This window comes from Panthera onca, chromosome A3 (assembly GCF_046562875.1).
Source record: "Panthera onca isolate mPanOnc1 chromosome A3, mPanOnc1 haplotype 2, whole genome shotgun sequence".
Taxonomy (NCBI): Eukaryota; Metazoa; Chordata; class Mammalia; order Carnivora; family Felidae; genus Panthera; species Panthera onca.
Window position 1 is genome coordinate 55579373 of NC_138341.1, and position 20578 is coordinate 55599950.

General features: G+C 37.3%; 1 long non-coding RNA gene across 2 annotated transcripts in view; it reads left to right on the forward strand.

Moving 5' to 3' along the window:
- The window catches only part of LOC144615820 (uncharacterized), a 60880-nt gene that overhangs the window by 6715 nt on the left and 33587 nt on the right, over positions 1-20578 (forward strand). The window contains exons 2-4 of one of the 2 annotated variants that reach the window (XR_013554429.2): positions 8063-8159; positions 17234-17297; positions 19381-19606. This is a non-coding gene — a long non-coding RNA (uncharacterized LOC144615820). Of the gene's footprint in view, positions 1-8062; positions 8160-17233; positions 17298-19380; positions 19607-20578 lie in introns of those variants that run through there. The other variant, XR_013554430.2, reaches the window with a different exon arrangement.

Genomic DNA, 20578 nt, shown 5'->3' on the forward strand with positions numbered 1-20578 from the left:
TAATGTCTTCAATTTTTTTCTTTTTTAAAACTTAGAAATGTTTCAGGTGTTTTGGGATGTTCTTGCAGCTATTCATGGGAAATAGATGAAATGATTAGTAACAAGCTAATGGATAACCTGGTTCTGTAGTATGTCCTTCATATTCTGTGTGTAGGTACAGATTTCTAAGAGAATAGTGAAAATAATACTCACATGAACCATCTGTGCTAAAGGAAAGTCTCAGAGGCAACACAGATCCCAAACAACCATTCATACAAATCCATTGGTTTTGGTATGTTTGTTTTCTTAATTATGTTTTGCTGAAGACCAATATTAAAAGCAGTTTGCCAAGGAAAAGACCAAGGAGCTGTTTTAGAATAAAGAAGAATAGGAGAAATAACAACTGAATGCAATACATAATCCATGATATTTGGGGCCATGAAAACATTATCATGATACTTGGTAAACTCTGAATAAAATCTATAGATTGGATAATACTACTGTATTAATGTTAATTTTCTGATTCTGATATTTGTATGTAGCTTGGTAAGAGTATGTTCTTCTTCATTAGGAGTCCACATAGTGTTTAGGTCTAAAGGAGGATCACATCTGTAACTTATTCTCAAATGATTGAGAAACATGTCTGTTTGCATATACACATCGCATACATGTATATGTTAGGCATATACATATGCGTGTATGCCTGCACATGTGTTTACATGCATACAAAACAGATAAAGCAAATACGGTAAAATACTAACACTTGGGTAATGTGGATGAAGTCTATACGGGACTTATTTTTTAATTAATTAGTTAATTTTTTAGATGGAAATTATTTGAGTCATTCTTGCAACTCTTTTCTGTGAGTCTGAAGTTATGTCAAAATTAAAAATGAAAAGAGACAAATAAAAGCCACTCTGAATGTGCTTGACAAGGGAAGAGGTTACTCAGACACAATAGATAGCAAGAAAAACCCAATCATTCATAGGAGACTACAGGTCCTATTAAAACTTAGTGAACACTATAAGTCTATATATTTTCTCATATGGATGTTCTTCAAAACCTCAGCTAAATTTTCATTCAGGAAATTATGTTCAATGAATTAGAATAAATCCAACCAGAAAGTAGAAAGTAGTCATTTCTGTAACATTTTACCTTGTAGTTGTTGGCAAATGCCAAGCTGCCATGAGTGGATTAAATATAATGGTATATGTTTATTTTCATGAGCACTGATACTTTTCAGATGTTTATTAGTCTACCTACTGTTCTTTTTTCTGGTAAATGAAAATACTGGGTCCTGTTAATTTCAGAGTAAACAGGAAATGCAGAGTGGATTCTTTATAGGTATGTTTCTTTGTTGTTAGATTTGCTAATTCTCATGAAAAATTAAATGCATTAAATGAGGAGGAATAGTTCTACTTTATAGTCTATTCACCAAATCTTCAAAACATTTTCCACCTTTGTGTCAGACATTCTTACTCAGTATGTATTTCCCCACAGGACCCCATCTTCCTTGTCCCTAGACCCATGTGCCTCAAGGCAGGTGATATACTTCCAAGGCGAGGAGCTCTCCTAATCCAATCACAGTGATCCCATTTCTCTTGCCAGTGACTGGTTTAGGCACCAACATATAGTTCAGTTTTAGCCAAAGAAAAATGCTGATTAGGATTTAAGGAGCCCTGAATTTACTCCTGAGGAAGAGACATTTTGCTTCCTCACTGTGGAGTCTAGGTATGAAATTTGGAACTCTGTAACTTTCTGAGGGCAAAGCTGGGGGAAGGATGAGAAGGTGGAAAGATGGAAAGACTCTGGGTGCTGGGTGACACCTGTGAGCTGCTGAATCAGTCAGCCCTGGCACTAGAATTGCCTTATGGCTTACAATCTGTGTTACTTGCAGGCAAATGTATGCTAACATATTATTATATATTCTGGAAATTTCTTACAAAATGTTTTTTTTTATACCATAATTTATTATTAAAAAACCAGTTCATTCATCAAACCAACCAGATGATATAGAGACAGAGAGAGAGAGCAAGCAGGGGAGAGGGGCAGCAGGAGAGAGAGAATCTTAAGCAGGTTCCATGCCCAGCACAGAGCCCAACACGGGACTTGATCCATAAACTATGAGATCATGACCTGAGCCAAAATCAGGAGTTGGACGCTTAACCCACAGAGCCACCCAGGCACTCCTAGATTGTTTTTATTCCAAGTAACAGACCCTTTGAGAAGCAAATGAAGACTACCAACGAATTCAATTTTGTAGGAGATTTAGGGAATAAATAACTCTCAGTTCTTAGATGAAAAATTTGAAAATTTTAATCTTATAGACAGAACTTTCTCTGCATGACCTACAAGTACACTTTTGGTCACCATCCTGATACCAAGTCCAACATAATAAAATGTAAAATTTTGAAGTGCAGCATGGTGCAGTGCTCCATTTATCACATTGTGATTGGACTACCATATTTGGTTGTAATTCAGTGGAACTGCAACCAGAAGCTTAAATAATTGAACTATAATAGAATAGAATGAGTAAAATCAGAGTAAACTGCATGTATAAAGGTAAGTTTCATGAAACTGTTTCAGTAGCGGATTTGTGTATTGGGTTATATCATAGAATGTATTTGTCACTGTGTTTTGGTCATTGGTATGGCAGAAAAACGTATGCTCTGTAGCAAGACAGATTTGGCTTCAAATGTCTAACTTAACTGGCTTCTTATCTGGAAAAAAGCATGGAACCGTGCCTACAGCATAGTAAGCACTCACAAAGCAGTGACCCTTCTTTCCTGCCTCTTTCCACAGGCTCCCTCCTCCCCTTTGCCATGTGGACTTGAACTTATGAAACCATAGAGTAAAGCAGCACTGGCATTAGCAAACAAGGTCTTTTCCAACAAACAGATGCAACCGTTTTATGTGTTATATATTTATCCAAGCTTGAAACACCAGGAGCGCATTGAGTGGCGGGAGTCCTAAAGCAAGGGATATCAATTATATTTAAACTACGACAAATTGAATCTCCTGAGTTCACAGCTAAGAAATCATTCTGGCCTAGTCTTAAAATAACAGATATTTGGTTAAAACTATTGATTGTTTTCAGTTTGGGTTACCTCAGCAGAATGACACACTATCCATTAAAAATGGTGGTGTGACAGGGTGCTTGCGTGGCTCAGTCGGTTAAGCGGTCGACTTCGGCTCAGGTCATGATCTCGCGGTTCGTGGGTTCGAGCCCCGAGTCGGGCTCTGTGCTGACAGCTCGGAACCTGGATCCTGCTTCGGATTCTGTGTGTGTCTCTCTCTCTGTTTCTCCCCCACTCACATTCTGTCTCTCTCTCTCTAAAAAATAAATAAAAATTAAAAAATTAAAAAAAAAATGGTGGTGTCAGGACAGTGGGCTACTCTGGCATGCTGAGCATCTGAGCTGACTGACTGGTGCTCAGATGTCACCAGACCAGGTGTGCCAAGGCCACAGGCCCCTGTCAGAGGTGAAGGAGGGGGAATAAGAAGATAAATGCATTATCTCACGATAACCATCGCTGTTCCACAGAACCCACATTACCACAGGAACAGATCCTTTATGTTTTTTTTTTTCTTCTTCCTCCAAGTCCCATGTTTTTATTTGGTATTATTCACCTTAACTCCTTATTTACTGTGTGGAATGTTCCTGTGAATCTCAGGGAGAAGAAAAAAGAAACATACTTGGTTTTGCTGACAGAATTGTACCAAAAAAAATAGACTGATTCTCCTCTTGCCCTCCCTCCTGGTTTCCTTCCTTTCTCTTCCTCTTCCTCCCTCTCCTCTTTCCTTTTCTTCTTCTTTAATACAACATCTATCTTTGTGCCTGAACTTTGTGAAACTGCTGAGTTAGTCAAGGCAGTAAATCAAACCGGTCCCTTTTACCTCTAGAATATACGAAAGCATCCTTCTGCCATTGAGCTGGCACCCATGGTGGGATCAAGTGCTACTGTTAACAGGAAGGCAGGAAAGTACATTATCACTTCAGGGCTGTCATTACCAGAGGGTTTCACTGTGAACTATGGCATTCAGAGAGAGAAAGCAGGCAAGAGAGAAAAGGAGAGGCTGGATGAGCAGAGAGGGAGGGAAATAAAAAAGCAAGATTTCGTCTGTTTATGAGGCTGACCGGAATGGCGGTGATATTGATAGTAGAAGAATTCAACTCGAATGCAAAATGTGATCCTACTTTCGTTTAAAAGGTGATTATGATAGCCACCTTCCTCTTTAATCCCATAGGTACACATATGGAAAAACACAGGCTCAGCCACACCCATGGCTTCTGCTGATCAGTTCATGTGCATCTTAAATCTGTCAAGACAAGATCTTCTCTTTACTTATAAACCTCAACATATATATTTTTAGTACCAGAGAAATCCCAAAGAGATCAGCTCATTTTATTTTTTTTTCTTGCTGCTTGTAGAAGAAACACATTTTAAGATTTTTTTCCTGTGTTATAAATTTTAAAATTTAAAGAAATCACTTATCTAATGTCTCAAATTATAACAATAAAATGGCTAAAGGTATGAGAGTGCTTTAGATTTTTTAACTTCGTTCATAATACAGTTGCCAAGTGCTGTCTCTAAGTAATGTTATCACCATCTTATAACAGGGGGATTTTGCTGAAGGCAAAGGAGAAAAGTTCAGAATCTGGGGTTTTGCTTCCTTCATTCCTTTATACCCAGGTTGCTTAGCACAGACACTGAGCTCTTACCGGAGAGCAATTATAATCATTTTTGTCTGTTTCTTCGAAGTCTGTTTTCTGTCTGGTTTCTGTTGTGCAACATATTGGATAAGCAGATCCTTAATGAGTTCAAAGTCGGCTAGTTAGTTCCTGGATGTGTAGCAGGCCCTTTTAATCTGGTTATATGTAGCAGGTTACTCATTTTTCCTATATCTACCCTCCACCCTGCCTGTACTAAGGTTTCTAATTTTATTGCAGAACTATTCACCTTTAGCAACAGAGAAATCATCATCATCGTTATTTTTTTTTTAGAACAATAGTGGTAAGCAAAGTGTTGTAGAAAAAGCAAACAGTATGGAATAGCTATTATTATAGGGAAGAGCTACTATTCCCTGCAGGACCATCTGTTTTCCCAACAAAAAAATACAGTGCTTCTCTGAGTTATTTTTTAAAGGGCTTAAGCAGTCATTCAGATAATCAGACTTCATTGCTATGAAATTTCATCAAAGTGTACTCAATCCTTGAACTCATATCTGGGTCCATTTTGCCAATCAGATAAAACTTCCAAGGCTTTTTCCTAGAGGCATGAGGGTTAACTTGATCTTATTGCGTTGCAAAAGATTTTGTGCTACAAACCATTTTTCATAAAAGCTATTTGTTGTGTTAGGAGAACTCCAGACAGGCTCCTTATTAGAATAGATTTGGGAAGGTGGGATGGCGTGCCCTGCTTTTTCACTTTGATGAAATGAAAATTCTTAGAAATTCTGTCAAGTTAACAGCAGAAGAAATGAAGAGGCAAAAATGATACGGGGGAAATTAGCATCTTAGTAAGTAAAAATGTTATTTCTCATGAACAGACCAACAATCATTAAAAAAAAAAAAAAAATGAAAAAACAGTCCTAAGGAGATCCCTGATGTGGAAGCACTGAATTCATTTGTCTTAAGATTGTCACTTGCTTCTGTTCTTTTCTTTCTTTTTTTCTTTTTTTTTTTTTTTTGGATATAGAGGTTGGAACCAAGCGACTCCTTTCTTTTTTCCTTTGTAGAGGTCAGCCACCCAACGCATGCCCACTCACATCCACACCAGCACAAACAGCCTTTGCATCAAAAAAGCACTAGGTGGTGCCCATTTTCTTTGCCGGTGAAAGTGCTGGATTTCCCCAAGGGAGTCACTCCAGAGAAGTTCATCAGCCCCCAGCCCCATAGAGTGCAGTCCTCTCCTTTGACAGATGACCAGAAGCATGGTGTCCCATTCAGTCATTTCCCTAAAGTATCCTGGGGCTTGCCAGTTTTAGGACAGAGTTTTGGTTTGGGAAGTCAGTGGTTTTAAATGTGAAGGTAGGGGTGGAGGGTTGGTGGAGGCAAAAAGCTTTGAATATTCCCTTTGAAAATAAAGGATAAGAGGAATAAAGGCTGCAACCCTGCCATCTGTGTCTCTAAAAAGTCATGGCATAATATCTTTGCCAAGGCTTTCCTCCTGCCAGATCATCTAGACAATGCAGTGCTGGTTTAATTTTTCCCATTTTTACCCATAATCAAGCTATAAAAATAATAAAAGAAAATAAAGGTTAATCTTAAATTTCAATTTGCCTCCTCATGAAAATAATTCTTTGTCAAATGAAGTATGGTTAAACTGAAGATTTTGCATGCCTCTGTTCACCCCCATACCTGCTGTTTGAAGAGGTGGCTTTAGATCACTGGGTTTATTCCGTAAAAAAAAAAAAAAAAATCTTATTAGGCACGCTTAACAGATTGTTGCTTTGTGAGCAAGGAGAGCAAATAACTGGCTAAGAAGATGTTTTCTTCAGGACAATTTTATCCAGGCGATATGCCCATCAGATTTGTTTTCGAATTTAGGAGCATTTAGAAGGTTCTTGTTCTTGTAAAGATCTGGTATCCGGTATCAGCAGCTGGGCGTGATCATACTATTGCCACAAAATGAAAAGAAGAAGAATATATTGACTTTTTTTTTTTTTTAGTTGAAATGGGCAAAATGATTGTCAGTCTGTGACCTATTCTCTCAAATTTGGCTGAATAGTGTTAATTTGTGAAAGTATATTTATTATGTTCTGAAGAGGGCAAGAAAATAGTGTTTTGAATGTTAAAAAGGAGGTTCTTGTAGTAAAACCTGAATCCTGCTTCCTAGTTGGTGAACCATACTCCAAAATACAAGGAAAATAAAGGTTGTTAGTAGTTTTAAAAAGTCGAACTAAGAAAAAAGCCTTATTATGAAACTACAAGAATTATTTCTGTGCTCTAGCTGCCCTGTCATATGTCATGACATGTGGCAGGTTGACTGCTCATTAATTCTATTTATATCAGTATGATAATCCACCCCACTGAGTACACATGTGTTAAAATATTCATAAATTATGTTTATTGCGAACAAATATACATTAAATGCCAAAAGAAGACCATTATTTAAAGACAAAACTAGTCAACAATCAAATAAGCATAGCCTTTTTACTGTCAGTCCACTACATTATGTTTTATCAAATTCACATTAATTGCTTCTCCTTCCAGTGCCTCATAGGGAATGTTTATCTTTTGTATTTAAACTGTGCAGAAGACGTAGATGTCATTGAAAGGAATAAACTTGGGAAACAAAAGATGTCACATTACCTGACCAATAATGATATCAACTGGAACAAGCCATCTAAAGAGGAATGCACTTCTGGCCTCCAAAATTATTTTTAAAAATATGTCATTTGAACCCTAATACAGACTTGAACTGAACTTGAACTGAAATTGTAGACCAAATTAAATAAATCAGATAATTTTTTGATAAAAGGTTGCAAATAACAGTTTTGGGTTTATACATATTTTGGAAACAAATACACAAGGGATGGTTAATAAAATCTAGTACATTGAGAATGGAAACCAATAATTAAAATGTACTGCAGCACACTGTGTTTTAGAACTTATTACTTCCAAATGAAACAATCTTGAACTACTCTATTTTGAGTGATTTCAGGAAGTTGAAAAAGTTGAAGTGATTATTCTTTTTACAAGCTGCCTGTGCCGTTACAGACCACAGTTGAAAAGTTTGAATTTCTTGTCAAAATCGAAAGTAGTTTTAGTTAAAATATATTGCCTAACTTACCCAATTCATCATATTCTGAATTAATGCCATGAAAACATCTAGGATTATTAATTATTAGGACCACACTTCAGGTATAACTAAAATAATGGCCATTTGAAAAAGTTAACTGTGTTCTGGTCTAATAATCTATTTGCAATACTCCTTAGGAAACTTGTAAATTTTCAAAACTTTAACTATACTTAAAGGGACACTTTTATTTCTAGAGAGAAATAGTAAATGGTGAGGAAAATAAAGTAGGAAATTCTGATTTTGTTTCATTGTTATCGTATCCTTCTTTTACACAGCAGGGAAGGACACAACATGGACTTGAAATGCTTTTTGACTGTTGCCAATACTTTGCTACAAAAAGGAAGCCATCATCCTTGGATTGTGTGTTAACTTCAGGTAAGATTTTAACTTCTTTTTTTAGATTTCAGCTTTATAGAAGCACAATTAACAAATTTAATTGTAAGATACTTAAAGTGTACATCATGATGATTTGATATACATATGCATTGTGAAAGGATTTCCCCCATCTAGTTAATTAACACATCTGTCACTTGACTTATTCATTCATTCTTCCACACACTTATTTGTGAGAACTTTTAAGTTCTATTTCCTTAGCAAAAATCAATTATACAATACAATGTCCTCAACTATAGTAACCACGTTTTACACTAGATTCTCAGACCTTATTCATCTTATAGCTGAAAGTTTGTACCTTTTTACCAACCTCTCCCTATTTTTGCCTTCCCCCAGCCTGTGGCAAACACTTTTTCATTCTGTTTCTATAAGTTTAAATTTCTTTTTTTGTTTGTTTGTTTTTATATTCCACAGAGAGGAAAGATTTTCTATGTAGTGATACCTCACAGAATGCTTTGTTGTCCACTTGCCCTTGGAAGAAAAATTTCTTTACTTAAACATTGTTTAAAGAAATTTGTGGGTAGGGAATCTACCTATATAGATAGATGAGGAAACTATCATAAGGAAATCATTCAAAATATTAAAAAAGAGCTGTATGTATAAAATTGTCTTTCTAATGTTATTTATAATAAATATCAGAAGGTGTTTTAGTATCTAACAATGGAAGCATGTTTAGAAAAATAATAACATTAATTTGGTGAAATATTATGTACTCAATAAAAATTATGGACAGCTAACTGTAGGGCAAATGTGAAATAAAATATTAAGTGAAATTCAGGATACAAGATTAAGGTATAAAATGATTATAATAATATCAAGGCATGCAAATAATGAATCAGTAAAAGAGTTTGGACAAACATGTGAATCGTCATGTTAAGGAGAGAGACTGATTTTTTGGCTTCTTTTCAAACTTTTATTATGCTGTCTTACTAAAATCATTCAAAATGCATTTAAAATTTCAAAGAAATTATTTGGAGGAAATCAGCAGTTAATTTACATTTTTTCTTTAGATGTCATAAATAATCACCACAGATTTTTGAAGAGAAATATTAGACAACTTCCACTTCCAAAAATGCTAACTTTGAAACTGGTATCTCAGTATGTGGTTTTTAGCAGTCAAACCTAATTTGCTTTTTACTGAGTCACACGGTGCACATATATTTTATTGGATAAGAATTCCCTTTTTTATTTTATTTTTTTATTTCGCTGCTTATTGTATTCAGCTCCAAAGCACAGCATTTTCATCTATCAGTTCTGAAAAACACCGGGTAGCCATTTCAGAAAAAAATAAGTAAGTAAAACAAAACAAAAAAACAAATCGAAACATCACAAAACCCTCTGTATGAAGCTCTCTGCAAAGTTTGGGATGCACTTTCATGTGAATCTTGGCCTCTGTACAGCACGGCTGCACAATAATTTTCATCTGAGATTTGAACATATTGGAAGAACTATAGCCTTCCTTTCTTTTATCCTGTCATTTCCCCCCCTGGAAGTGACGGGCATATGGCAGGCACCCTCCCTGGATTCTCAAACAACAGGAGGGACCTGATTTCAATTCCTACATCCTGTCATCAGTGACTCTCGGGATATTTTGTTCTTGCAAGGCTAAAGATGTGATTCGAATTTGCCATACGGACAGAGCTTAATGCGATGCCATTTTTACCACTAGAGCCCTCAATCAGTTAATTAAACATGATATAAATCACCGCATGTATTTGTAAAGTAAGATTAATATGGCAAAGTCAAAGTAAATGAGGAATCCTCCCCATCCTAGGAGTGTGAATCACAGATAGGAAGATTACACTTTTGGAAACTCAATACTTTTGAGCAGGCTTTGTTGGTTTAATCCCTTCGACTGCTTTGTGCAACATGAAACCTGGAGCTGTCATCTTTAGCCAAAATTTCAGCCATAACTTCCTCAGCTTTCACCCCATTATTGAAATCTGCATTCACAATACTTAACAAAGATCAAACCTTTCAGCGGACCACAGGGCAGTCTCTTACCACCTGGGACACCAGAAACATGTTTAATAAATATTTCATTTTGTTTTAACATGAAGACTTCCCTAGTTTCCCATTTTTTTCTTTCCTGGGGAGCTGAGGGCTACCCCCAAGCTGCACATTCCATCACTGTGGTCAGTTAGGTTTATAGCCTTAATAAAAGGATTTTCCCCTTTCACGTGCTAGGGAGCCTTGTTAAACCAGAGCAATTACAGAAACACAAGATAGGTGCTCTGCAAAGATCAAAGCTCACCTAAAGACAGCTCTGTAGGAATTTGGAGCTTTCTTTGAAAAGCACTCAGTTTACAAAGTATAGACGTATTAAACCCCAGGAATTTAAAAAAAAAAAGCCTAGTTTCAAATAATGTTAAAAGTCTGACAGTAGTTAATATGGGACCTCCTTCAGCCACTCTGTGTATTATTCCTAATATCTATTCACAGCATATCTATAATAGCTCCAAAGGAACCATTATGTTCAGAAGACATAGGCATATGATGGATCCTTAATACCAAATACATTACCTACTCAGTAGGTACATTTTAACCTCAATATCCTAGCTCAGGGGGAAGGGTGAGAAAATGGTCTGTAAATTTCTTTAGGAGGAATAAAAATGCAGTGTGCCTGGGCCTTATGCTTTGTGGCTCACTCAGTGGGATCACTAGAGGCTCTCCCAGGTGACAGTAGCACCTGCCTTTGGGGCCACGACACAACTCACACAACTGCTGTGGGGTGTTGATGCACCCAGTCTTAGGCAGTATGTTTTCCTCTACCTCTCTAGATTGTTGTCCTTCTTCCTTAAAACACACACACACACACACACGCATGCACACGCACATCGTGCTTGAAGGTTCCATTTCAGAATAACATTGATAAACCCTGAGTAGTTTAAACTGAGGCATGTGGCTGTGGGAGCTTTCAGGTGACAAAGGGTGGCGGTTTGAGGATTCCTTTCTTCATTTGGCTACCTGCAAGCCAAATGATTTCTTTTGTGTGCAGTATCTAAATATTACAGAGCAGTATAAATGGCCTCAACCTGGGATTTTGAATTCCATGCTTCAATTTAGGAAAATAAGTTATTTAAGTGGCAGCTATTGCCAGGAACATTTTGGTATCAATTTAGTGAACACCATTTGGGGGTTTTGGTGCCCAATAGCCTTAGCTTTGAAAAATGCAGAGATCTGTGCAAAGCCTTCATTTTACATCAGCATATCCATTTTAAAGAAAACATTTTTTAAATGTTTATTTATTTCTGGGGCACCCGGGTGGCTCAGTCGGTTGAGCGTCCGACTTCGTTCGGCTTGGGTCATGATCTCACAGTCTGTGGGTTCGAGCCCCGCATCGGGCTCTGTGCTCAGCTCGGTGCTGGCAGCTTAGGGCCTGGAACCTGCTTTGGATTCTGTGTGTGTCTCTCTCTGAACCCCCCCCCCCCCCAATTGCATTCTGTCTCTCTTCTCTCTCAAAAATAAATTTTAAAAAATTAATGTTTATTTATTTTTGAGAGAGGGAGAGAGAGAGGGAAAGAGAGAGAGAGAGGGAGAGAACGCAAGCAGGGGAAGGGCAGAGATAGAGAGGGAGACAGAAAATCCCAAGCAAGCTCCACGCTGTCAGTGCAGAGCCTGAAGTGGGGCTTGAACCCACGAACTGTGAGATCATGACCTGAAAATCAAGAGTCCAATGCCTAACCACCCAGGTGCCCCAAGAAAACGTTTTTGTTTTTTTTTTGTTTTTTGTTTTTAAATTTATTTTTGGGACAGAGAGAGACAGAGCATGAACGGGGGAGGGGCAGAGAGAGAGGGAGACACAGAATCGGAAACAGGCTCCAGGCTCCGAGCCATCAGCCCAGAGCCTGACGCGGGGCTCGAACTCACGGACCGCGAGATCGTGACCTGGCTGAAGTCGGACACTTAACCGACTGCGCCACCCAGGCGCCCCGAAAACGTTTTAATAATGATAAAAATAGGAGCTGGTATTTATTGACTGCTTGTACATGCCAAGCTCTATGCTAAGTAGGTTACATGGAATATCTTATGTAATATTTACAATAATCCTGTGAGGTAGGTTCTATTACTATATTTATTTTATAGACGAGGAGACTGTGGCACAGAAGGGTTGAGTAATTTGCCAAAGATCACACAGTTGGTAAGAGTGGGGTTGTGATCTAATATAGGCTACACCTATCTGGAAGCCAAGCTTTTACAACCTATGACTATCTGATTTGAAGTTTATTTTGGGCTCTGAACTGAAGTCTGTATTTTATAGTTTCTTTTTATTTAGTAGTAGCTTTAGGAATTGAAATTAAAGTTAACAGCACTGGGTTTTTTGTTTTTTGTTTTTTGTTTCCCAGAGATTAACTTTCTTGCTTTTAATTTTGGTGTTAAACAGTAATGAAACTTTAAGTTTTGTGTTTCTCATAATTTATTTTGGGAAATGTCATTCACCAAAAATAAACAGAGTTTCATGATAGGAAACAACATTTTTTTTCTTTTGCCTTGGAATCACCATTTCATAATTCACCTAAGAAAATATAATTATTGAAAATAAAAATATTCAATTATCTTGTTTGTACTTTCCTTTAAGTAAAGCCTTTTCTTTGACTAGCTCAAGATTCTGATATTTTATCTAATTGTGAAGAGGCTTATTCCAGATTTGGAAGTAGTGTGTCTAGTGTTAGTCAGATAGGGCTGAATTTAGAATCTTAGATTCACCAATATTTGGGTCTGTAATCTTGGGTACCTGGGTAAATTCTCTTAGGGTCAGCAGATTATCACTGGTAAATGAGAAAAATAAGGCCAGTCATACACTGTTATTATGAGGACCATGAAAATGAAATAACATATCTATAAAACACCTAGCAGAAGTCTGACCTATGTTGGTTCAAGAAATATTACTTTCCTCTCTCCCCTTGATTGTATTTATAACATATCTTGTTGAAAAGCTTCCCCCTTCTCCCTTAGATAGGCTTTGGAAGTCCTGCTTTCACCGTCTGGCACTTTATGGGAAAAGAATTCTGAGGCCTGATCAAGCTTGAGTGTTTGTATCATCAGGGAGCCCTTTTACCATTCCTGCCAGGCCTGAAACTGAATACAGGGGAACGTACTGTTCTTGTCAGGGCTTTGCTTGATTGTTGAATATCAAAGGGATCCTTGAAATAGGAGGAAAAGGCATAATTTTAGTTTTTAGATTATGAACATTGTAGATTTTAAGAATTTTCTAACTATCTTTTATGGATTGTCAGATCTCATTTAAACAAATATCTCAACACACTGCTCAGCAACAACATATGTCATCTTGCCCTTTAAGACCTTGTCACCCACTGCTCCAAAACAGGACACTTCCTCCTAAGGCTATAGAGACCTGGCCTGCATGTTCGAATAGCCTCCAGTTTCTTGCTGGTATGTAATAAATATTAATAATTATTCAATCAATCAATCTGTCACGTTTCATAAGCACTAGATTTCTTTCACGGTGTAAAAACACAGTTGACATTTTATCGAAATTCAAGAATTTTTGAAGGAGTCATTTTTATCTTTGATCTTAGTATATGTCTATAGAAACATACATGCATACCAGTATCCTCTTAAGAGGGATTGTTAATGTCAAAAATGTTTATTTTGCCTCTTGACATCTCTCTGGTCTTTGCTTTCTTCACTTTCCATAATCTTTCTTTGTCTGTATGTGATATTCTCATTGTCTGTAGAAGCATTCAACATGCAGCATGACTATATGATCAAGCCTATTTAAAAATATCATTTTAGGGGCTCCTGGGTGGCTCAGTCAGTTAAGCATCCGACTTTGGCTCAGGTCATGATCTCACAGCTCTGAGTTCGAGCCCTGCGTTGGGTTGTATGCTGTCAGCTCAGAGCCTGGAGCCTACTTCAGATTCAGTGTCTCCCTCTTTAGAGGCCCCTGGGTGGTTCAGTCAGTTAAGCATCTGACTTCAGCTTAGGTCATGTTTGTGAATTTAAGTCCTGCATCAGGCTCTGCATTGACAGTGTGGAGCCTGCCTGGAATTCTCTCTCTCCCCCTCTCTCTACCCCTCCCCTACTTGTTCTCTCTTTCTTTCTCGAAATAAATAAATAAACTTAAAAAAATAAAAAATAATATCATTTTAGTGAACTATGAAAAGTTGGCTGTTACTGGATAATGCATTAAGATAATTCTGCTATTGTTTCCTACTCAAAGTTTCACTCACTCTACTAGAATATGCAAACATAGAAACGCTTGGTATCTAGTCAGAACATTTCCTTTTCCTTCTGGGGTTGCCTGATTTAGCAAATAAAAATATATGATGCTCAGTCAAATTAGGGTTTCAGATAAACCATGAATAATTTTTAGGGTAAGTATGTCTCATGCAATATTTGGGGTATACTTATACTAAAATATTATTCATGGTTTATCAAAATCCAGCCTACTCGGGCTTCCTGTATCTTACCTGGCAGCTCTATTTCTTCTACCATTATAGTGTGTAAAAATAATAAACTAACAAAATAACATACTATTTGGTGATGGTAGAAGGGGTCTCTGCCTTTGTATAAACACTGGGAAGACTCTGAACCAAAGGTTGAGGACTAAGTCAAAAGAGATGGTTTGGTATTCTGGAAGGGCTAACAATATCAAACAGCTATCAAGCCACAGTTTGTAACTCACCTTTCTGATTTGCTTTAGTCATTTTTCTTAAAGGCAAAAATGAAAATGACTTAATCAGAAATAGCGCAGAAAAGCAGATTGCCTCTGGATATATTATTTACTCATTATTCATTTTTTTCATTCACTCGACAAATATTTATGGAAGGCCTACTATGTGTCAGGAACTAACAATATTTGTATATTTCTGTTATACGTTTATTCTGGTTCAAGGGTTTTGTGTGAACCAGATTTTAATGGTGGTAATTTTGAATAGTAATGGCTGTACATGCCTAAGTCACGCTTCTTGCTGTCTAATCAAACATCAGTGATAGACATCAAGAGTACTCTTGGTAATTAATGATATATATTTTATTGGAAGTCTTTTGGTTTTGCCTTTAAAAAATAGTTGTGTACTTAGAAGATTATGTTAGAAGAATTCTTATTCTTAGAAGAATATAAGTACCTATATTTTATATCTATAGCTACATCTTTGACAAGAACCTATTTCCCCATAGCACTAAGTTACATTATAATTCATTCCATATTTTTAGAAACCAGGTCAAAATATTGTTCAAGCACATTGCTTCATCTGTCAGACATGAAAATGACTTCTATCAATTGTCCTTCTTAATTTTTAAGTCATTTTTACTCATTTTGAGGTTATGGGGAATCTCACGTGTGTTTGATTGGATTCAGTCAAATAGGCTGTGCAGCTTTTACTATGCCTTGTAATTTTTTTCATTACAATAAAAAGCCTTTTAAATCACTGCTACTTAGACTTATATTGAAAATACTTGTGATACTTTTATATACAGTGAGTTTAATGCCAGGATGTGAAAGCAAATTGATTGTAGGCAATTCTGTGCTTGAGCACCCCAGAGTAAAAAGAATTACACTAGTAACTCTGGGGACCTCCTGCTCTCAGAATGGCTGTCTGTGCACTCAGACATCCACTAGCAGGTGAAAAAAAGAAGGGATTGCTTAATTCTGATCTGAAATTGTATAAACACATTTTAATTCAGAGAAATAATTTTTGAAGGGGAAAAAGGCACCTCAAGAGACACTTATGTTTAATGTTTTTAATTTAGTAAAATGAGCTGCAAGGAAAGTATGTCATCTTTGCAATAAGCATTTGAACATCTTCTAACAGTGACTTAAATGCAGACAACTTGCCATCTGGAGGGTGCGTGGGGTGTGGAGAGGCTTGGCTGGATCAGCTATAAAACCCTCATGGACTTTTTACCTCTGACACCCTGGTCAGAGTGAGAAGTACTTGGGGCTTTTAACCGAGTCTCTAATGACACGCACCTCAATCAGCTTGAGGAACAGCTGACGTGTCTTAGGATGAACTCAGAGCGCCGTGAAAGCATTAGAGAGAATGAATTAATATTTTGGGAAGGAGTCCTTGGTTGAAATTGTGATCCCTGACCACTCACTCAGTCCTGATTCTTTTTTCCTGGATCTTCAAGGTGAAAATGTGCAGGAAACCAAAGAGTTCTTGGGTTTTCAATGAAAGCAAAACCCAGATGTGTTAGGTTTGATTTTAGGAGACAGACTAGCTGCGTCTACTTGTTCACTTCCCTTCCCAAGCTTAGCTGGGGCAGATACTGAGGAAGGGGATGAAGGCAGGAAATAAAGAGATAGAATGTGTCTGTTGACATCAGCCATTAATACTTGGAAGGGCCAAGGGGGAAATTTTGTACAGATTTAGTGGGCCTGGAGACAATCTGGTTCTAAATGAAGTCAGGCCTCTCATATGCAAGCACATTTCTATCAAGGTTATGGCGTTGAACAACTTCTAGAGAGAACCTCACAACAGTGACTACCACTACTCACTGGGACCAAGGCCTCTTATCACCAGTTCCCTTAAGAGAGAGCCTCATCCAAGACCTTATCTCCGGGTTCTCATACTAGCTTGAGCACAGCTCCACCAACATATGTCATTCGCATTGGGTTATAATGACCGAGTTCTGTTAGAGAGGTAGTACTTACACAAGGGTATAAGAGTGCAGGCTCTAGAACCCACTGCCTACCTTCCAAACCTAGCTCTGTCATTGACTACCTTTGCAATTTTAAGCAAATTATATAACCTTTCTGTGACTTGGCTTCATCTGTAGGATAGGAAGGATTGAGTCTATACCTATAAATTCCTTGGTTATTACCATCATTTACATCTTTTCTAGCAGGCTGTGAGGCTTGCATGCTGAGGCTGTGTGTTATTTTTGCAGTTATATGTTCTTAGAAAATAAAAGTGTATAAATGTGCATAGGAAATGAGAGCATTTTTCACATGTGTTTGTCAGAATGATTGCCCCTGACCAACAAAGGCACAAGATCATTTAATAAAATCCTTGAGCTAAAGCATCATGTGTAAATGTTCAAACGTTGAGTTCATAGGGATCTTCTGGTCCAATGTTCTCCTTTTACAGATAACTGCAGCCCAGAAAAGGGGTCCTGTAGCAGGCATTGGCAGCACCAGGATTAACTTCTGTGGTTCGTATCATCAAGTGTGTGCCCATTCCATGGCACAATGCTTTTAGTCTTTGTTACAAAACATATTCAATCCAGTCATTATGAGATGGCCGTTCTATTTTGCACCTGAAAAATATCCCCTCTGATAAGTTTCCTGAACCACTCTCCAGATTATCCATCTGTGTATTCTAAAATTATCTGTCAAAATGGTGAGGCTCAATGCCAACACCGAGTCCCCTCCAAAAGATAATGCACTGGTTAGTTACACCACTGGTTAGTTACAACAGGCTTTTGGCAAAGCCAAAATCTTCTTTCTAAAAGAAGATTGTCAAAATGTTTCACTCATGGGCTAAACCTCACATTTTTATCACCTAGCATTCATAACATCAATTCTCACCTTCCAGCTGTCAGGGATGGTCACTTTGCCTCAAAAACACCTTGTGAATTCCTATCACTATAGCTTTGTTCATGTTGTATCTTTCACCTGGAATGGCCTTTCCATTACAACCCATCTTACAAGGTCCTGCTCAGTTTTATCTCTCCTATGGAGCCTTTATTACATAGCCCAGCTTACGACTAGTTACCCGAAGCAGGTAAGGGTTAATGCCACATTCTGTTTTTATAAACTGGAGCCAGTAAATATCTATGATATCTCACTGTCCTCTTATGAATATTGCTCAATTTAGACCTCTGCTCTTCTAGGCCAGAAGCTGTGTATTCTTCTACATGCAGTCTGGCCATCTGAACTATGGACGGATGCAACTTCTTGTTGTCTGGTCTTCCTGAGAATGCATTATATAGATTACAGTTCATTTAGAATGCAGCTGCCGGGGTCGTGACTCACACAGAGATTAATCATTACGCCTGGGTTAGCTTCATTACTTTGACTACCCATTACATCTTGCCAAGATTATAAAATGTTGCTTTTAACTTACAAGGCCTACACTAGCATTCACTTACCTCCAAGACACGCATTTATGCTGGGGTTTTTTTTTTTTTTTTGGTATTATTAGGTCACTGGAAATTGCTAACATTTCCCATAAGCTTTGATTTCAAAAATTACGTCCTGCCGAAGCTTTCTGACATCAGGTTGAGTAACATGTCTAAAAAAGAAAGTATATCATGTGTTATATTATAAATATTATAATATTTTACAAGGTATAAAGGACTGGCATGAAAATTTTAATAAAATCACCAAGGTTTTCTTTGATTTCCTTTTAAAATAATGTCATCTGTAAAAAGATTTAAAAATTGTCCTGCAATTACCGTTGCTAATGAAAATACTGTCACACTGGTGTGAGCCATCTGTATTTTCTATGGCACTATTCCCTTCTCTTCATCATGTGATTCAGCTCAACCCTGAAAAAAATAAAAGGATTCTAAAGAGAAATACTGCTACTGCTCCCAGGACACAGTGAGTGTAAGTGGAAAAATCAAGGAAGAAGATATTTACTAACAAAAATTGCTGCATAAATTCAAGTGACAGAAATGAAGAACCACAAATAGAGATGGACCCAATTTTCTAATTTTTTTTTTTTAACGTTTTTATTTTTATTTTTGAGACAGAGAGAGACACAGCATGAACGGGGGAGGGGCCGAGAGAGAGGGAGACACAGAATCGGAAGCAGGCTCCAGGCTCTGAGCCGTCAGCCCAGAGCCCGACGCGGGGCTCGAACTCGCGGACCGCGAGATCGTGACCTGAGCTGAAGTCGGACGCTTAACCGACTGAGCCACCCAGGCGCCCTGGACCCAATTTTCTAAAATCTGTATCCATGTGAGGTCTTCCCAGAAGCAAAAAGCAAAAAAAAAAAAAAAAAAAAAAGGTTAATGCGATAAAATACTTGAAGGAAAATTGCAAAAGTATGCCTGGAATCCTTATTCAGTTGTATCCTTGACAATTATATTTTAAGGAAGTTAAAATTAAATCTTAAAGTACATGTGAAATATATGTGGAACTGAAGGGGAAATGGAAAATAGAAGATATTGAGAATAGGTTATATTTAAGAGCAAAAGTTGTATATTACAGTTTTCAATCCTTGTATGAAAATTTGAATGTCTTTTTTTTCTTAGTGGGAACTTAAACTGTCTGTCATTCTTGATGCAGGTAATAGGGATGAACTTGTTCCTGATCAATCTCAAAAATTTGATGAGGTCTTCATAAAACATGACTGGCAAGTAAATTTAGAATTGCTGGTAATAGCATATATATAAAAAGGATTTATTGTATGCCAGGTTCTTTTTTAAGCATTTTATATATAGTAACTTATTTAATCCTTACCATACCTCTGTGAGGCTGGTATTATTATTATCTTCCTTTTACAGATGAAGAATCTGAGGCTCAGAGAGGTCAAGAAACTTGGCCACTTAGATAGTTAGTATGCATTGACACCAGAATTCAAACCCAGATGATCTGGCTCCTGAATTCATGTTTATAACCACTACGATTTACTACTTCTTGGAGTCATTGTAGGGGGGCACCCTTCAAACTATCCAAGACTTGTATTATAGAAATAGCAATTTGAAGGCAAGGAGAACCAGAGACAATGGATTTGATGACTTATTGATTAGGATCCAGGGTTCAAATTTATTCTATGGAGAAACAAGGTCTATCTCGTAGTCTACAATGAATTTATGATAGTAGGTGCATGCCAGGTGACTTAATTTGATGAAGAATGGAGGGCTTTCAGAGCAAGGAGCCAGGTACATCATTTAGAAGATATTCTGAAAATATTTCTGCAGTGTCTTCCATATATCCCTCACTTCTGGATCTAAACATTTGTGTAAAGGAATAGAATAATTATTTAAACTAGAACATGGGAAAAAATCAGCATTTGTTTAGGTGGATAAAGTTAGTCTTGACTAAACTAGAAGAATTTGTAATAGGCCAGCCACAAAAAAAGAAGCAGAGACATAGAAAGAAAAAAGCATGCAGATTCTCATCCCAGGTTTGGAATTAATGTGTCCCATGGGTTCAATAATATTAGAGTTTTTTCATAGTTTCTTGAGAACATAAAGAACTGTATGTACCAGTGCCTTAAAGTCTGTGGAAGAATCATTCAGAACGTGTAATTGTTATTAGGAAAGCTAGTATATTTATCTAGTAGTGTGAGGTGTTCTCCTGGTGTTGTTCTATTTTGTACTCTTGGATTTTGATTTCCTTTGACTAAAGACATTTCCTTTTTATTTTTTCATCAGGCCTTGAAGAGAGCTTTCACTCAGGAGAACTTCAGTATGTGTTGACATACTAAATGTGAAAACTGGGGTTTGGTCTAGTTTACCAAACATGCATAGGGTGCTTACTG